The sequence below is a fragment of the Elephas maximus genome, chromosome 4 (genome assembly GCF_024166365.1).
Source record: "Elephas maximus indicus isolate mEleMax1 chromosome 4, mEleMax1 primary haplotype, whole genome shotgun sequence".
Lineage (NCBI taxonomy): Eukaryota > Metazoa > Chordata > Mammalia > Proboscidea > Elephantidae > Elephas > Elephas maximus.
This window is the reverse complement of record NC_064822.1, coordinates 136,151,611-136,168,795: the sequence shown is the minus strand read 5'-3', so window position 1 is coordinate 136,168,795 and position 17,185 is coordinate 136,151,611.

The window sequence follows — 17,185 nt, the reverse complement described above, 5'->3', positions numbered from 1 at the left end:
AGAGGGCTCAGTGAAAAAAAGGAAGACCCTCAATAAGATGCCTTGACACAGTGGCTGCAACAATGAAGTCAAACTAAAATTGATTGTGAGGATAGTGAAGGACTGGGCAGTGATTCAGCCTGTTGTACCTAGGGTGTCTGTGAGTCGGAACCAACACAACAGTACCTAACAAAATTCTAACTAAAATTTTATCAAATCTATTCACCTTTTAAGGAACCAACATTTGACTTTGTTGATTTTCTGTATTGTTTTTCTACACTATTTCATTGACTCTGCTCTAATCTTTATTATTTTCTTCCTTCTCCTTGATTTCAATTTAACTTTCTCATCTTTTTCTATTTTCTTAACATGGAAGTTTAGGTTATTGATTGAGATCCTTCTTTTTTTTAATATAGGCATTTACAGTTATAAATTTCCCCTAAGCACTGTTCTGAATGCATCCCAAACATTTGGGTATAATTTTATTTTCATTCATCATAAAGTATTTTTTATATTTTTCTTGTGATTAAAAATATATATATATATAATGTCTCTGTGGAAATAAGAACTACCTCCCCTCCCCACAAGGTTTACTGTTGTTGCTGTCGTTGTTGCTGGTACTCTTTGTTTCATGACATTTCTGAACTAATTCTATAAAGTCAGTATCCCTGGTCATGTGAGGTCACTAAAATCTCTATTCTGTTGACTTACTGTCCAGTTAATGATTGGACCGAGATTTTCTTAAATACTTTGAATCAGTAAGTCTTCTGCTCATTCCCGCAGGGCTCTGTGTTTGTGTTGGAGCACTCCTTCAATGCCCTAGTAGTTTACGACTACTTCAGTATCAGCCAGAGATGAGATGTTAGGACCTTCACAGGCTTCTCCTGGGTATGCACATAGCCCTGCACATTTGTGTGACTTTCTGGATCCTCAAGGATATGTCAAAGCACTTCAGAGCCTCCTATTAACACTTTATTCACCAGATCCTCTTTATAAGTTTTCAGTCAGCTTCTTGTTTATATCACTGGTATCACTGCCTCAAGTAGCTGTAATATTAAACAATTTCTGCTTCTTCATTTATTTAATTAATTAATTTTTTTACTAATGTTCTAGTGATAGGTATATTTTTCCCACTGAGTAATCTTTGAATCAGATCAAATAAACATAAGCCTTGTAAACTGACCTTTTCCAGGGAGCTGCCAGGCTGGTCAAATAGTGACAGTTCCCTGTCTATGGAGCTTTTTGAGGAGTTTACAAATCAGCTGTGTCCTCCCCTGTTGATTGTTATTCTGCTGGTTTTCTCAGATCTTGTGGTTGTGAGTCAGCTTGTTTCTAAAGCTATCACAGAGCTAGAGAAGAGATCTGAATAAGGCAAGTTAAAATACCAAAATTTCACTTTTTTTTTTAACCAAGATTCAGCTTTTTCTCTTGAATAAACATTTTTCAAATTGTTGCAAGCCTTCAGCTTATTTACAGCTTTCTGAAATAGTTGATTTGGAACACTTATGCCAGTGTCCTCATTGTTTTTATGGAGGAATGCATATTTGGAGGTTCTTGCTGTGCCATTTTTGAAGTCAGACTTCATATTGAAAACAACCTTAATCATAATTCCAGTCGGCTTTTCCTTAGAAATATATGTTGATTCTAAAATTTATGTGAAAATAAAAAGTACAAAGAATATCAAAAACTTTTTGATAAAAAAAGACAAAGCTTAGAAATTTACATTTCCTTAAGTTTTCCCACACAGCTACAGTAAACAACATAGTGTGCAACTGGCATAGGATAGACAAATAGATCAATTGAATAGTCCAGAAAAAGATTCAAACTTATATGGTAAATTAATTTAAAAAAAAAAAAAACACAAAAGTAATGGAGACCGGAATGTCTTTTCAACAAATGGGGGTGCAACTAAGACATGCATATAAATATATTTCCGTCTTTATTTGTGTCTCACATCAAACATATACACAAACACATACACACACACAATTTTAAATGAATGTTGTTGTTGTTCTTAGATGCTGTTGAGCCAGTTCTGAATCATAGCTATCCTATGTACAACGGACTAAACACCATCCAGTCCTGTGTCATCCTCACAATTCTTGGTATGTTTGAGCCCATTGTTGCAGCCACTGTGTCAATCCATCTCTTTGAAGAACTTCCTCTTTTTCACTGACTGTCTACTTTACCAAGTAAAGGACTGGTCCCACCTGATAACATGCCCAAAGTGTATGAGACAAATCTTGCCATCCATGATTCTGAGGAGCATTCTGCCTGTACCAGTGGTGGTAGCCAGGCACCATCTAGTTGTTCAGTTGTCAGTCTGGTAGAGGCCATGGTAGTTGTGGTCCATTAGTCCTTTGCACTAATCTTTCCATTGCATCTTTAGTTTTCTTCATTCTCCCTTGCTCCTGAAGGGGTGAGAACAGTGGAGTATTTTAGCTTCTCACATGCTCGTAAGGCCCCAGACGCTACTCACCAAAGTAGAATGTAGAACATTTTCTTTATAAACTATGTAATGCCAATGGAGCTACATGTTTCCTGAGACCATAGTCCCCACAGCCCTCAGCACAGCAACTCGGTCCCTCAGGGAATTTGGCTGTGTGATGTGTCTATGAATGCGTTTATGGAAACCCTGGTGGTGTAGTAGTTAAGAGCTATGTTGGCTAACCAAAAGGTCAGCAATTCAGATTCACCAGGTGCCCCTTGGAAACCCTAGGGGGCAGTTCTACTCTGTCCTTTAGGGTGGCTATGAGTTGGAATTGACTCGAAGGCAACGGGCTTGGTTTTGGTATGGAGCTTTCAAGAGCTTGCTTGTATGAGTTGTGGTGGCTTCCCAGTATTGTGTACTGTCTCACCCTTCACCAAAGTTACCACCATCAGTTGTCTATTTACTATTTTTTCATTCCCACCCCGCCCCTCCCTTGTAACCATCAAAGATTGCTTCTTTTTGTGTGTAAACTTTTTCATGAGTTTTTACAGTAATGGTCTCATATAGTATTTGTCCTTTTATGATTGACTTACTTCACTCAGCATAATGCCCTCCGGATTCATCCATGTTATGAGATGCTTCGCAGATTCATTATTGTTCTTTATTGTTGTTTATCCATTCATCTGCTGATGCATACCTAGGTTGTTTCCATCTTTTGGCTATGGTAAACAATGCTGCAATGTACATGTTTGTGTGTATGTCTATTCCTGTGATGACTCTTATTTCTCTACGATATATTCCTAGGAGTGGGATTGCTGGGTCATACGGTGTTTCTATTTCAAGCTTTCTAAGGAAACACCATATCATTTTCCAAAATGGTTGTATCATTTAGCATTCCCACTAGCAGTACATAAGAGTTCCGATCTTCCTGCAGCCTTTTCAACATTTGTTATTTCCTGTTTTTTTTTTTTTTTATAACTTTTATTAAGCTTCAAGTGAACGTTTACAAATCCAATCAGTCTGTCACATATAAGTTTACATACATCTCACTCCCTACTCCCACTTGCTCTCCCCCTCTTGAGTCAGCCCTTTCAGTCTCTCCTTTCTTGACAATTTTGCCGGCTTCCCTCTCTCTCTATCCTCCCATCCCCCCTTCAGACAAGAGTTGCCAACACAATCTCGAGTGTCCACCTGATATCATTAGCTCACTCTTCATCAGCGTCTCTCTCCCACCCACTAACCAGTCCCTTTCATTTCTGATGAGTTGTCTTCGGGGATGGTTCCTGTCCTGTGTCAACTGAAGGTCTGGGGAGCATGGCCGTCGGGATTCCTCCAGTCTCAGTCAGACCATTAAGTTTGGTCTTTTTATGAGAATTTGGGGTCTGTATCCCACTGATCTCCTGCTCCCTCAGGGGTCCTCTGCTGTGCTCCCTGTCAGGGCAGTCATCGATTGTGGCCGGGCACCAACTAGTTCTTCTGGTCTCAGGATGATGTAGGTCTCTGGTTCATGTGGCCCTTTCTGTCTCTTGGGCTCTTAGTTGTCGTGTGGCCTTGGTGTTCTTCATTTTCCTTTGCTCCAGGTGGGTTGAGACCAATTGCTGCATCTTAGATGGCCGCTTGTTAGCATTTAAGACCCCAGACGCCACATTTCATAGTGGGATGCAGAATGTTTTCATAATAGAATTATTTTGCCAATTGACTTAGAAGTCCCCTCAAACCATGTTCCCCAGACCCCCGCACTTGCTCCGCTGACCTTTGAAGCATTCATTTTATCCCGGAAACTTCTTTGCTTTTGGTCCAGTCCAATTGAGCTGACCTTCCATGTATTGAGTGTTGTCTTTCCCTTCACCTAAAGCAGTTCTTATCTACTGATTAATCAATAAAAAACCCTCTCCCACCCTCCCTCCCTCCCCCCCTTGTAACCACAAAAGTATGTGTTCTTCTCAGGTTTACTATTTCTCAAGATCTTATAATAGTGGTCTTATACAATATTTGTCCTTTTGCCTCTGACTAATTTCGCTCAGCATAATGCCTTCCAGGTTCCTCCATGTTATGAAATGTTTCACAGATTCGTCACTGTGCTTTATCGATGCGTAGTATTCCATTGTGTGAATATACCACAATTTATTTACCCATTCATCCGTAGATGGACACCTTGGTTGCTTCCAACTTTTTGCTATTGTAAACAGAGCTGCAATAAACATGGGTGTGCATATATCTGTTTGTATGAAGGCTCTTGTATCTCTAGGGTATATTACTAGGAGTGGGATTTCTGGGTTGTATGGTAGTTCTATTTCTAACTGTTTAAGATAACGCCAGATGGATTTCCAAAGTGGTTGTACCATTTTACATTCCCACCAGCAGTGTATGAGAGTTCCAATCTCTCCGCAGCCTCTCCAACATTTATTCTTTTGTGTTTTTTGGATTAATGCCAGCCTTGCTGGTGTGAGATGGAATCTCATCGTAGTTTTAATTTGCATTTCTCTAATGGCTAATGATCGAGAGCATTTTCTCATGTATCTGTTGGCTGCCTGAATATCTTCTTTAGTGAAATGTGTGTTCATATCCTTTGCCCACTTCTTGATTGGGTTGTTTGTCTTTTTGTGGTTGAGTTTTGACAGAATCATGTAGATTTTAGAGATCAGGCGCTGGTCGGAGATGTCATAGCTGAAAATTCTTTCCCAGTCTGTAGGTGGTCTTTTTACTCTTTTGGAGAAGTCTTTAGATGAGCATAGGTGTTTGATTTTTAGGAGCTCCCAGTTATCGCGTTTTTCTTCATCATTTTTGGTAATGTTTTGTATTCTGTTTATACCTTGTATTAGGGCTCCTAGGGTTCTCCCTATTTTTTCTGCCATGATCTTTATCGTTTTAGTCTTTATGTTTAGGTCTTTGATCCACTTGGAGTTAGTTTTTGTGCATGGTGTGAGGTATGGGTCCTGTTTCATTTTTTTGCAAAGGGATATCCAGTTATGCCAGCACCATTTGTTAAAAAGGCTATCTTTTCCCCAGTTAATTGACACTGGTCCTTTGTCAAATATCAGCTGCTCATACGTGGATGGATCTATGTCTGGGTTCTCAATTCTGTTCCATTGGTCTATGTGTCTGTTGTTGTACCAATACCAGGCTGCTTTGACTACTGTGGCTGTATAGTAGGTTCTGAAGTCAGGTAGGGTGAGGCCTCCCACTTTCTTCTTCTTTTTCAGTAGTGCTTTGCTTATCCGGGGCTTCTTTCCCTTCCATATGAAATTGGTGATTTGTTTCTCTATCCCCTTAAAATATGACATTGGAATTTGGATCGGAAGTGCATTGTATGTATAGATGGCTTTTGGTAGAATAGACATTTTTACTATGTTAAGTCTTCCTATCCATGAGCAAGGTATGTTTTTCCACTTAAGTATGTCCTTTTGAATTTCTTGTAGTAGAGCTTTGTAGTTTTCTTTGTATAGGTCTTTTACATCCTTGGTAAGATTTATTCCTAAGTATCTTATCTTCTTGGGGGCTACTGTGAATGGTATTGATTTGGTTATTTCCTCTTCGGTGTTCTTTTTGTTGATGTAGAGGAATCCAAGTGATTTTTGTATGTTTATCTTATAACCTGAGACTCTGCCAAACTCTTCTATTAGTTTCAGTAGTTTTCTGGAGGATTCCTTAGGGTTTTCTGTGTATATAATCATGTCATCTGCAAATAGTGATAACTTTACTTCTTCCTTGCCAATCCGGATACCTTTTATTTCTTTGTCTAGCCTAATTGCCCTGGCTAACACTTCCAACACGATGTTGAATAAGAGCGGTGATAAAGGGCATCCTTGTCTGGTTCCCGTTCTCAAGGGAAATGCTTTCAGGTTCTCTCCATTCAGAGTGATATTGGCTGTTGGCTTTGCATAGATGCCCTTTATTATGTTGAGGAATTTTCCTTCAATTCCTATTTTGGTAAGAGTTTTTATCATAAATGGGTGTTGGACTTTGTCAAATGCCTTTTCTGCATCAATTGATAAGATCATGTGGTTTTTGTCTTTTGTTTTATTTATGTGATGGATTACATTAATGGTTTTTCTGATATTAAACCAGCCTTGCATACCTGGTATAAATCCCACTTGATCAGGGTGAATTATTTTTTTGATGTGTTGTTGGATTCTATTGGCTAGAATTTTGTTGAGGATTTTTGCATCAATGTTCATGAGGGATATAGGTCTATAATTTTCTTTTTTTGTAATGTCTTTACCTGGTTTTGGTATCAGGGAGATGGTGGCTTCATAGAATGAGTTGGGTAGTATTCCGTCATTTTCTATGCTTTGGAATACCTTTAGTAGTAGTGGTGTTAACTCTTCTCTGAAAGTTTGGTAGAACTCTGCAGTGAAGCCGTCCGGGCCAGGGCTTTTTTTTGTTGGGAGTTTTTTGATTACCGTTTCAATCTCTTTTTTTGTTATGGGTCTATTTAGTTGTTCTACTTCTGAATGTGTTAGTTTAGGTAGGTAGTGTTTTTCCAGGAATTCATCCATTTCTTCTAGGTTTTCAAATTTGTTAGAGTACAATTTTTGATAATAATCTGAAATGATTCTTTTAATTTCATTTGGTTCTGTTGTGATGTGGTCCTTCTCATTTCTTATTCGGGTTATTTGTTTCCTTTCCTGTATTTCTTTAGTCAGTCTAGCCAGTGGTTTATCAATTTTGTTAATTTTTTCAAAGAACCAGCTTTTGGCTTTGTTAATTCTTTCAATTGTTTTTCTGTTCTCTAATTCATTTAGTTCAGCTCTAATTTTTATTATTTGTTTTCTTCTGGTGCCTGATGGATTCTTTTGTTGCTCACTTTCTATTTGTTCAAGTTGTAGGGACAGTTCTCTGATTTTGGCTCTTTCTTCTTTTTGTATGTGTGCATTTATCGATATAAATTGGCCTCTGAGCACTGCTTTTGCTGTGTCCCAGAGGTTTTGATAGGAAGTATTTTCATTCTCGTTGCTTTCTGTGAATTTCCTTATTCCCTCCTTGATGTCTTCTATAACCCAGTCATTTTTCAGGAGGGTATTGTTCATTTTCCAAGTATTTGATTTCTTTTCCCTAGTTTTTCTGTTATTGATCTCTAGTTTTATTGCCTTGTGGTCTGAGAAGATGCTTTGTAATATTTCGATGTTTTGGACTCTGCAAAGGTTTGTTTTATGACCTAATATGTGGTCTATTCTAGAGAATGTTCCATGTGCGCTAGAAAAAAAAGTATATTTTGCAGCAGTTGGGTGGAGAGTTCTGTATAAGTCAATGAGGTCAAGTCGGTTGATTGTTGTAATTAGATCTTCCGTGTCTCTGTTGAGCTTCTTACTGGATGTCCTGTCCTTCTCCGAAAGTGGTGTGTTGAAGTCTCCTACTATAATTGTGCAGGTATCTATCTCGCTTTTCAATTCTGTTAAAATTTGATTTATGTATCTGGCAGCCCTGTCATTGGGTGCGTAAATATTTAATATGGTTATGTCTTCCTGATCAATTGTCCCTTTTATCATTATATAGTGTCCTTCTTTATCCTTTGTGGTGGATTTAAGTGTAAAGTCTATTTTGTCAGAAATTAATATTGCTACTCCTCTTCTTTTTTGCTTATTGTTTGCTTGATATACTTTTTTCCATCCTTTGAGTTTTAGTTTGTTTGTGTCTCTAAGTCTAAGGTGTGTCTCTTGTAGGCAGCATATAGATGGCTCGTGTTTCTTTATCCAGTCTGTGACTCTCTGTCTCTTTATTGGTGCATTTAGTCCATTTACATTCAGGGTAATTATAGATAAATAAGTTTTTAGTGCTGTCATTTTGATGCCTTTTTATGTGTGTTGTTGACAATTTCATTTTTCCACATACTTTTTTGTGCTGAGGCGTTTTTCTTAGTAAATTGTGAGATCCTCATTTTCATAGTGCTTGAGTTTATGTTAGTTGAGATGTTACGTTTTTCTTGGTTTTTATCTTGAGTTATAGAGTTGTTATACCTTTTTGTGGTTACCTTATTATTTACCCCTATTTTTCTAAGTAAAAACCTAACTTGTATTGTTCTATATCGCCTTGTATCACTCTCCATATGGCAGTTCAATGCCTCCTGTATTTAGTCCCTCTTTTTGATTATTGTGATCTGTTACTTATTGACTTCCATGATTCCCTGTTATGTGTATTTTTTTTTTTAATTAATCTTAATTTGTTTGTTTTTGTGATTTCCCTATTTGAGTTGATATCAGGATGTTCTGTTTTGTGACCTTGTGTTGTGCTGATATCTGATATTATTGGTTCTCTGACCAAACAATATCCTTTAGTATTTCTTGTAGCTTTGGTTTGGTTTTTGCAAATTCTCTAAACTTGTGTTTGTCTGTAAATATCTTAATTTCGCCTTCATATTTCAGAGAGAGTTTTGCTGGATATATGATCCTTGGCTGGCAGTGTTCTGTATATGTCGTCCCATTCCCTTCTTGCCTGCATGGTTTCTGCTGAGTAGTCAGAACATATTCTTATTGATTCTCCCTTGAAGGAAACCTTTCTTTTCTCCCTGGCTGCTTTTAAAATTTTCTGTTTATCTTTGGTTTTGGTGAGTTTGATGATAATATGTCTTGGTGTTTTTCTTTTCTTTTTGGATCAATCTTAAATGGGGTTCGATGAGCATCTTGGATAGCTATCCTTTCGTCTTTCACGATGTCAGGGAAGTTTTGTGTCAGGAGTTCTTCGAGTATTTTCTCTGTGTTTTCTGTCCCCCCTCCCTGTTCTGGGACTCCAATCACCCGCAGGTTATCCTTCTTGATAGAGTCCCACATAATTCTTAGGGTTTCTTCATTTTTTTTAATTCTTTTATCTGATTTTTTTTCAGCTATGTTGGAGTTGATTCCCTGGTCCTCCAGATGTCCCAGTCTGCATTCTAATTGCTCGAGTCTGCTCCTCTGACTTCCTAGTGAGTTGTCTAATTCTGTAATTTTATTGTTAATCTTTTGGATTTCTACATGTTGTCTCTCTATGGATTCTTGCAACTTATTAATTTTTCCAGTATGTTCTTGAATAATCTTTTTGAGTTCTTCAACAGTTTTATCAGTGTGTTCCTTGGCTTTTTCTGCAGTTATCCTAATTTCATTTGTGATATCATTAAGCATTCTGTAAATTAGTTTTTTATATTCTGTATCTGGCAGTTCCAGGGTTGTATCTTCATTTGGGAAAGATTTTGATTCTTTTGTTTGGGGGGTTGGAGAAGCTGTCATGGTCTGCTTCTTTAAGTGGTTTGATATGTATTGTTGTCTTCGAGCCATCACTGGGAAACTAGTTTTTCCAGAAAATCCACTAAAAAAAAAATGCAGTCAGATCCCTATCAGAGTTCTCCCTCTGGCTCAGGCTATTCAGATGTTAATGAAGCTGCCTGGGGAGGGTGGGGGAGGGAACAGAGAGATAGGAGAGTAGCACCTCAGAATATAGCCAGAGTTGCTTGTCTTGCTTGTAATGACTATTATATCTGAGATTCCCGCGGGCGCCTCGCCTACGTGTGCTGGCTGTGTGGAGATTGCCCCCGGGGGGTCTGGCCCGCTGAAGTCACAGTCAGATCCTCCGCTTCCAGCCCCACGCCCAGCATCAAGGCTCCCCTACTGGGACGGTGCACTCTCGACTCCAAAATCAGTCGCTGCCTCCCGGGGACTTCTCGTCCCTCCAGCCACGTGGCCTAGCCGCCCCCGAGAACCAGTTGGGCCTCCTCCCGGGGTTAGTTCAGATGGGTGGAGCAGCTCCCCGTGCTTGTGCCGTGACCGAGTGTCCCGGCTGGGACGCTGTTCTCCCCGCTCCAATACCAGTCGCTGCCTCCTGGGGACTTCTCCTACCGGCTGCGTCCCACGCCGCCCGGGCAACCTGGCTGGGCCCCTTCCTGGGGTTAGTTCAGGGGGGTGGAGCAACTCTCCGTGTTTATGCCGTACCTGCGTCCAGTCCAAATCCCTGCGGGACGGTTCCCCGGCTCGGACGCTGCTCTTTCTGCTCCAAGACCAGTCACTGCTTCCCGGGGACTTCTCCTACCGGCTGCATCCCACGCCGCCCGTGGAACCGGCTGGTCCCCCTCCCGGGGTTAGTTCAGGGGGGTGGAGCAGGTCTCTGTGCTTGTGCCGTACCTGACTGGTACGCTGGCTCCAGGCTCTGGAAACAATCGCTGCTTCCCCGTATTAGTTCGTTGTCCGTCTCTAAATCTGTGTTTGTTGTTCAGGGTTCATAGATTGTTATGTATGTGATCGGTTCACTTGTTTTTCCGTGTCTTTGTTGTAAGAGGGATCCGAGGTAGCGTCTGCCTAGTCCGCCATCTTGGCTCCGCCCCCTATTTCCTGTTTTTTTGACTTGTGCCAGTAATGCCTGGATGAGATGCTATCTCAAGGTAGTTTTCATTTGCATTTCTCAAATGGCTAGTGATCTTGAGCATTTCCTCATGTGTCTATTAGCTGCTTTAATGTTTTCTTTGGTGAAGCGTCTATCTGTTCATTTCCTTTGTCCATTTTTTAATTGGGTTATTTGACCTTTTGTTGTAGAAGTGTAGAATTTTCCTGTGGATTTTAGAGATTAGACTTTTGTCTGATTTGTAATAGCCAAATTTTTTTTTTCCCCAAGTCTGTAGTTTCTCTTTTTACTCTTTTGGTGAAGTCTTTTGATAAATGTTAAGTATTTAATTTTTAGAAGATCCCAGTTATCTAGCTTATCTTCTGGAGTTTTTATGTTGTTGGTTAAGGTTTGTATCCTCTTAATGCTGTGTATTAGGGCTTCTAGCTTTGATTCTATTTTTTCTTTTATGAACTTTACAGTTTTTGGGTTTATATTTAGGTCTTTGATCCATTTTGGATTAGTTTTTGTGTATGGTATGAGGTATGGGTCCTGTTTCATATTTTTTTTTTTTTGCAGATGGACATCCAGTTTTGCCAGCACTATTTGTTAAAAAAGACTGTCTTTTCCCCATTTAATGGATTTGGGCCCTTGTTGAAGATCAGGTAACCATAGGTGGATGCATTTATGTCTGGGTTCTCAATTCTGTTACACTGGTCAACGTATCTGTTGTTGTGCCAGTACCAGGCTACTTTGACTATCATAGCTGTATAGTAGGTTCTGAGGTCAGGTAGTGTGAGTCGTCCTACTTTATTCTTCTTCTTCAGCAATGCTTTACTTATTTGGGTCTTCTTCCCCTTCCTTATAAAGTTAATGATTAGTTTTTCCATCTCTTTAAAGAATGTTGTTGGTATTTGGATTGGGATTGCATTGCATTTGTTCATTGCTTTGGGTTGCTGTTGTTGTTAGGTGTCATCGAGTGGGTTCCTACTCATAAGGACCCTATGCACAACAGAATGGAACATAGCCTGGTCCTGCGCCATCCTCACACTTGTTGCTATGCTTGAGCCCATTGTTGCAGGCACTTTGTCAATCCATCTCCTCAAGGGTCTTCTTCTTTTCCACTGACCCTCTACTTTGCTAAGTGTGATGTCCTTCTCCAGGGACAGATCCCTCCTGATAAAATGTTCCAAGTATGCGAGACAAAGTCTTACCAGCCTTGCTTATAAGGAACATTCCGGCTGTACTTCTTCAAAGACAGATTTGTTCATTCTTTTGGCAATGCATGGTGTATTAAATATTGGCTTTATGGTCAGAAATGATGCTTTGTAATATTTCAATGCTTTGGATTCTTCTTTACCCATTTTACTGAGAGTTTTTTTATCAGGAATATGTGTTGAGATTTGTTGAATGTCTTTCCTGGGTCTACTGAGATGATCATGTGATTCTTTTCTTTCCTTTTATTTATGTGGTGGATTACTTTGGTTGATTTTCTAATGTGAATCATACTTGCATATCTGGTATGAACCCTACTTGGTTGTGTTGTATTTTTTTTTATATGGTACTGAATTCTATTGGCCAGAATTTTGCTGAGAATTTTTGCATCTACATTCATAAGAGACATTGGTCTGTATTTTTCTCTTTCTTTTTTTTTTTTTTTTTGTGGTGTCTTTGCCTTTTTTTTTTTTACTTTGCCTGGCTTTAGTATCAGGGTTATGCTGGCTTCATAGAACGAATTTTCTATGTTCTGAAATAGTTTGAGTAGTACAGTGTAAGCTTGGAAATCCTCGTGGCATAGTGGTTACAGCTGCTAATCAAAATGTTGGCAGTTTGAATTCACCAGGCACTCCTTGGAAACCTTACAGGGCAGTTCTACTCTGTCCTATAGGGTAACTATGAGTTGGAATGGACTTGATGGCAATGGGTTTGGTTTTTTGGTTTTTTGGCGTAAGCACTTCTCTGAATGTTTGGTAGAATTCTTCAGTGAAGCCATCTGGATCAGGACTGTTTTTGTTTTTTTATTTTTATTTTTTTTATTACCCTTTCAATCTCTTGTTATGGATCTGTTCAGATTTTCAACATCATAGTGTTTTTCTAGAAATTTGTTCATTTCCTCTAGGTTTTCAAATTTGTTGGAATATAGGTTTTCACATACTCTGATATGATCCTTTTTATTTCAGTCGGGTCTGTTGTAATGTTCCCCATTTCATTTCTTATTTGGGTTATTTACGTCCTCTGCCATTTTTCTTTTGTCAGTTTGGCCAGTGGTTTGTCAATTTTGTTGATACTTTCAAAGAAACAATTTTTGGTTTTCTTGATTCTTTCTATTGTTTTTCAATTCTCTGTTTCATTTATTTCTGCTCTGATCTTTATTATTTCCTTTCTTCTGGTGGCTGTGGGCTTCTTTTGCTGTTCTCTTCCTGTTTGTTCAAATTGTGTAACTAATGTTTTGATTTTGTCCCTTTCTTCTTTTTTGATGTGTACATTTATTGCTATAAATTGAACTCTAAGTGCTGCCTTTGCTCTGTCCCAAAGATTTTGATATGATCTGTTTTCATTCTTGTTTGATTCTGGGAACTTTTTTATTCCATCTCTGATTTTTTCTATTATCAAAAGGTTTTTAAGCAAGGCTTTATTCAGTTTCCATGTAATTGATTTTTTTCCTTGCTCTTCCTGTTGTTAATTTCTATTTTGATGGCATTGTGATCAGAGAAGGTACTTTGTGTTATCTCATTGTTTTGGATTTTGTTGAGGGTTGGTCTGTGGCCTAAGATGTGGTCTATTATGGAGAATGTTCCATGTGTGTTGGAAACGAATGTGTATGTTGCATCTGTTGGGTGGAGTGTTCTATGTATGTCTATGAGGTCAAGTTGGCTGATTGTGGTCTTTAGCTCTTCTGTATATTTGTTGAGTTTCTTTCTAGATGCTCTGTCCTTTACTGAGAATGGTGTAGTGAATTCCCCTACTATTACCGTGGAAATGTCAATTTCTTTTTTCAGAGCTGTTAAGAATTTTTTTTTTTTTAATTTTTTATGTTTTTTGGAGCCCTTTCATTGGGTCTCTGAATGTTTATTATGGTTAAGTCTTCATGATGGATCATCCCTTTAATCATTATATAGTGCCCTTCTTTGTCTTTTATGGTGTATTTTGTTTTAAAGTGTATTTTATCTGAGATTAATATTGCCAATCCTGCTCTTTTTTGGTAGCTGTTTGCTTGATATATTTTTTCCATCCCTTGATTTTTAATAAATATGCATCTTTGTTTCTAAGGTGTGTCTCTTGTACACAGCACATTGGTGGATCCTCGTTTTTTTTAATCCATTCTGCCATTCTCTGTCTCTTTATGGGTGCATTTAGGCCATTTACTTTCAGTCTAATTATTGATAGGTGTGAGTTTGTTGCTGTCATTTTGTGGTGCTTTTTTTTTTTTTGTGGTGCTGACATTTTGTTTGTTCCTTTTACTCTCTTGTGCTGAAATCCTTTTGTTTGTGGATTTTTTTTTCTTTATTTTCTGTAGATTTTGTTTTTACTGAGGCTTTATGTTTTTCTTCTTTATTTTGATCAGTAGGTTTGTTAACTTTTTTTGTGGTTATGTTGAAATTTACCCTTACCTTCCCAGCTTGGAACCAGTCTATTTTTACTTGGTATCGCTTTGCCTTCCTCTCCATCAGAAAGTTCTATACCTACACCGTTTATTCCCTCTTTTATTGTCCTGATGTTGTTGTCATTTACATATTAACCTTGCTGGTTCCTGTTGTAATTCTTTCTGTTTTGGATGGTATTTGAGGGTTCATTGCCTGGGTTGGTATCTGGCTGGTAAGATCTTGCATCCTAGTTTCAGGCTGTGGTTTGATGTTGTTTGTTCTCAAACTGAAGGACTCCCTTTAATAATTCTTGTAAGTTTGGTTTGGTTTTTATATATCTCTTTAATTTCTGTTTATCTGGAATTGTCCTAATTTCACCAACAGAGTTGAATGAGTGTTTTGCAGGATATATAATTCTTGGTTGGCAATTTTTTTCTTTAAATATTTTATATATGTCATCCAATTACCTTCCAACCTGCATGGTTTTTGCCAAATAATCAGGGCTTAGTCTTATTGTTTCCCCTCTGTATGTGACTTTTTTTGTTTTTCGAGAGGTACTCTCAGGATTCTTTCTTTGTCTTTCATTTTAGTGAGTGTGATTATGACATGCCTTGGTGATTTTCTTTTGGGGTCTATCCTATATGGGGTTTGGTTGAGCTTCTTGGATGGTCAACTTTTTATCTTTCATGATATTAGGGAAGATTTCTCTCAGCAATTCAATGATCTTCTCTGTTTTCCATTTTCTCCCCCTGTTCTGAAACTCTGATCACTTGCAAATTTTTGCTTTTGATTGTATGCCACATAATTCTCAAGGTTTCTTCATTTTTCTTAGTTCTTTTTTTCTGAGTTTTCCTCAAAGTTGTATCCAAGTGTTTGCCCTCAATTTCTCTGATCCTGTCTTCCATTGTTTTAAACCTGCTCCTCAGCCCTTCTATGATACTGTCCATTTCTAAAAGCTTGGTTTATCTTTTGGATTTCTAGTTGTTGTTTTTGTATGATTTCTAGCTATTAATTTATTTTGTCATTTTTTTCCTTTATTATTTTCCTGAATTCTTCCTTTTTTTGTCCATATTTTCCACGAATTTGTCTGCCTTTTTCATGAATTTGTCTATTTTTTGCTCATTTTTGTCTGATTTTTGCTTTAACTCTTGGATAGCTCTGAATATTAGAGATTTGAACTCCCTATCATGTAGTTCTAGTGCCTTTTCTTCTATTGGAAAGTCATCTAGTGTTTTATTTTGAATGACTGCTAGAACCATCAGCTTCTGTTTTTTTATTTTTTTCTATGTATGTTTTGATATTGTCTGCTGCCTTCAAGGCATTTAGTAGTTATTTTCTTTGTTTATTGTAGATTTATTTGTTTCATCCTGCTTTTCTGTATTATTTGCTTATGTCTTAGCAGGTGGGCTGTGAGTTCTTTGTTGTTTATTCATCTGTGGGAGTGAGGCTTTTCACCTCTTTGTCCAATCAGCAGGGCCAGTAGCTCAGCTATGGTGCAGCAGGTCTGGCCCAACTAAAGAGGAGGGGCTGGGATGGGCTGTTTGCGGCATGTACTAGGGCTGACAGAGCAGATCTGGAGCCAATGCAGGGCAGGTTCTGGTAGACTGTGCCTGTGTTGCTTGGGGGTGTGATGTTCAATGCATGGCGCAGGTAGTCAGGAAGGAGAGGGGAGGTTGTGATGTGTGGAACTAAGATGGGTATAGGAAAGAGAAGAGAGAGAAACAGGAGCAAAACAAATAACAAACAACAACAATAAAAGAGTGCTAAAGGATCTTGCCATTGGTGTGGAGAGACCAAAAACCAAGAAATAGAGAAAAACAAAAATTAAAAAAAAATTAAAATAAATAAATAAAAAGCCCCCAGGTATTCCCCAAGTGAAGCTGCACAAAACAGGAATGGCTCCCAGGCTGCTCAGTATAGCCTGTCTAGAAGTGGTAGAGATGTCACACAGTGTGAGGTATTCAGGAGACAGGAAAAGAAGGTAAGCATAGAGAGACAAGAAACTGAGAAATGAAGAAAGACAACAAGGAAAAAAAGAATAGAAAATGTGCCCAGGGATCCCACTGACTCGACTGCATGGACTGCAGTAATTGCTCCCAAGTTGTGCAGTACAGCCCAGCTAGAAGGGGCTCCCCCACCTCAAAAGGAAAATGAAAACAAACAAACAAATGAAACAAAACAGAACATAAGAAAAACAAAAAAGGCCCCAGGGATGCCACCAGTGTGGCAACCTGACTGGCAGGCATTTCCTCAGCTGAGCGGCACTTCAAAGCTTTTCAAGAAGAAGCAACAATGACACACGGAGCCAGGTGTTCCAGAGAAAGGAGAGGAGGAGGTGAAAGGTAGAGAAGAAAACAAAGAAGTGGATAAAGGCAACTCCAGCAACAATGAGATGGCACTGAGGGAGCCAGCCAGTGTGAGTGGGGCAAATCCAAGTGGCATGGAGCCGGAGCTAGTGGCTCCCAGCCAGGAGGCTGAAGCCCAGCAGGGATAAGAAGGGTGGGGGGTGGGGTGGAAAAGCACATATTGCTGGTTTTCTGGTGATCTGCCTCTACCTGGGAGCTCCGTAAAGCTGCTGTCCTGTACTGCCTGTTCTCCGATCTCCAATATGGCCAGGGTAAATCCAAGTGGCATGGAGCCAGAGCTGGTGCCTTCTGGCCAAGCAACCGCAGCCACCTTGGAAGTGGTATAGGGCAAAAGGGGAGGGGGGGGAAGCGGGGGGAGGGGGGTGGAAAAGCATGTATCTCTCTTTACCGGGTGTTCTGTCTCCTGCTGAGATCTCTGTGAAGCTGCTTTCCTGTACTCCCTGTTTGCTGCTCTTTGAAGTGGGTGGGGCAAATCCAAGTGGCATGGAGCCCACGCCTCTTGGCTGGCGCAGCGATCACAGACAGCAAGGAAGTGGCAG